General features: G+C 48.5%; 1 long non-coding RNA gene across 1 annotated transcript; it reads left to right on the forward strand.

The window, feature by feature from the left end:
• Positions 1-233: 233 nt before the first annotated feature.
• On the forward strand, positions 234-1,973 carry LOC118852923. The gene is made up of 3 exons (XR_005010635.1): positions 234-377; positions 1,493-1,610; positions 1,767-1,973. It is a non-coding gene; the product is annotated as an uncharacterized LOC118852923 (long non-coding RNA).
• The last annotated feature ends 734 nt before the right edge of the window (positions 1,974-2,707 follow it).

The following is a 2,707-nucleotide window of genomic DNA, read 5'->3' on the forward strand; positions in this document are numbered from 1 at the left end:
CCCCAACAGAACCTGGCAGCTGTGCATTCACACATCCTGTCCAGGTTCTCTTAAACTAGAGGTCAGCCCAGAGCTCAGTCTCGAGCCCAGCCTCTTTCCTGCTATTGTCCACAGGTCCTTAGAGCCTCGGGGGAACCTCGAGTATTCTGGCTCTGCTTCTGACCCCACCCTGCCATGTTCTCTCCCTCCTTCTTCAACCCCCCTCCTATTTGGACTGTGTGATCTCAGGAGTCTTTCAGCAAACGTGCTTGGAGTCAGAAATTCAATCCAACACCAGTTGAATGCCTACTGCGTGCCAAGCGCTGGAGAGACAGAGACAGAAACCAAACAGTCCCTGTCCTCAAGGGGCTTTCATTCTCCTGATGGGGAGGCAGCAGGTAGGTTCTGACTTTGACACCAGCTGTGTAGCCACAGGGCAGATCCGTTAACCTCTCGAACCTACGGTCCCCCATCGGTAAGATGGTAACCATAATGTCTGTAGCACTTATCTCCCCGGCTTGTTGTGAGAACATAGATAATGAGATTTGTAAAGTGCTTTGCAAACCCTAAGTGGCAGCGATGATCACTGCGTGATGTACTTTGGGCGTTAGAGAAGAGAGCAGAGCCCTAAGTGAGATGGGGGGGAGGGAGAGGGAAGGTGTGTCTTTACTGACCCAGGGGAATCAGGGAAGACTCCCTAGAAGATGATGGATTTTACTTGGGCTGAGGAAAAGCAGAGGGGAGGGCATTCCGGGGGTAGGGAACAGCTTGAGCAAAGGCTAGAAAGGTAGGAAATTGCTCTCAGATTGCCCAGCATTTCAGAAGGGTGGCTGGAATACCCCAAAGCCCGTCAGTCAACAAGCTTCTGCTGGGAAGCCTCCGGGGAGGGGAAGCTTGCTACCTCCCTAATCTGCCCATTTAACTTTGGTCTAGCTCTAATTCAGGAGTTCTGAACCTGGGCTGCATGGATGTTCAGTGGGTTTGGGGATAGAGGGAGTCTTCCAACTTAAGGGGATATAAATCATGTCTGACACTTCCTGACCCCATTTGGGGTTTTCTTGCCAGAGATATGGGAGTGGTTGGCCATTTCCTTCGCCAGCCCATTTTGCAGATAAGGAAACTGAGGCGTACAGGGTGAAGCGACTTGCCCAGGGTCTGAGGCTGGATTTGACCTTAGGAAGTGGAGCCTTCCTGGCCCCAGGCTTGGCGCTCTGTCCATTGTGCCAACTACCAGCCCCCAATTATTTATATAGCACCTACTGTGTGATTCAGGCATTACACTAATCACTCTCCAAATAGTGTATCCTCTGAGCCTCACAACGACCCTATGAGGCAAGTAATAATGTTATGTCCGTTTTAAAGTTGAGGAAACTGAGGCAATCAGCAATTAAGCAATTTAGTAAATATCTGAGGGCAGATTCAAACTCAGGACTCCCTGACTCCAGGTCCAGTGCTCCATCCGCTGTGTCACCTACCTGCCTCTAAATAAAAATTATATCTTTATCTCCATAAGTAGGGTCCTTTGTAGTCACATGCATTTTACTGAGGAAAGATCCTAGGATGCCAAGGGGTCCTCAACACCAAAAGGCTTAAGAACCCCTGATCTTTGCACGGCTTTATATGCATCACAGGTATTGTATCTCTTGCCTTCTCAATGGGTAGGGGAGGGGTTGGGAAGGGAGAGAATTTGGAACCGAAAATAATTTTTTTTTAAATTTCTTAAAAGGACCTCTTGATATAACTGTTAGAACATTTTCCCTTACGTTGATCCTCACTCTTCTTTGCAGCTTTGGAAAAAAGCCATCTGCCCTTGGGGACCAAGCAGATCAAGGAGAATCTGGGGTATGATCTAACAGGAGAGAGCCCTGACTTTGAAGTCATCGGATCTGGGTTCAAATCTTGTCTCTGGCACTTAAGAGCTGAGTGGCCCTGGGTGAGCTACTTAACCCTCTAGCCATGTTTCCTCAACAATAAAATGAGGCACTCAGACTGGATGACCTGTAAGCTCTGTGATGCCTTCTTGATAGCTGTTCAAATATTTGAAAACAGGAATCACGTCCTCCTCAAACATTCTCCAGGTTAAACATTCCTAGGTCAGCCTTCACCATCCTGACCACCCTCATCTGGAGCCTCTCCATCTTTCTAAAATGTGGCATCCAGAACAGTGCTCAGATAGGCTCTGACAGGGCTGCTGCAGCCTCCCTTTGAAGGCAGCACCGTTAGGGGAGCCACCATGTCGAACTGTTGACTCAGAGCTCTACTAAAGCCTAGTGCCCCATGGCTGAGGTTGCTCAGCCAGCCCTGTCCTTTGATCCTGGCCTGCTATTGTCCCGGAGATTGGACTACCCCTCACCGGGACCTTGTTGTAGGTTAAACCCTTTGTTGGCAGCCTTCTGGTGGAGCTGCCCACTAGCATGAGGGGGAGCTTTCCTCTGGCTTCAGAACAAATTGATTAACTCAGAGTTGTTTGGGACTCAGCTTCCTTAGACTGACAGGTGCTGAATCCTCCTCCTCCTCCTGCTGCTAACATTAACAACATCAATAATAGTAATAATTATGGCATCCTGGAAGATTCACAAACCACTTTAATTATCTCATTTGAGCCTAACAGCAACTGTGGGATGTTGGTGCCACAAGTATAATTTTTCTTCTTCATTTCATCTTGGACAGAGACTGTGGTTTCATTGGGGGAAGAAACTGCCCAAGAGGAAACTCTCTGTACCAATGC

The sequence above is a fragment of the Trichosurus vulpecula genome, chromosome 6, assembly GCF_011100635.1.
Source record: "Trichosurus vulpecula isolate mTriVul1 chromosome 6, mTriVul1.pri, whole genome shotgun sequence".
NCBI classification, from domain to species: domain Eukaryota; kingdom Metazoa; phylum Chordata; class Mammalia; order Diprotodontia; family Phalangeridae; genus Trichosurus; species Trichosurus vulpecula.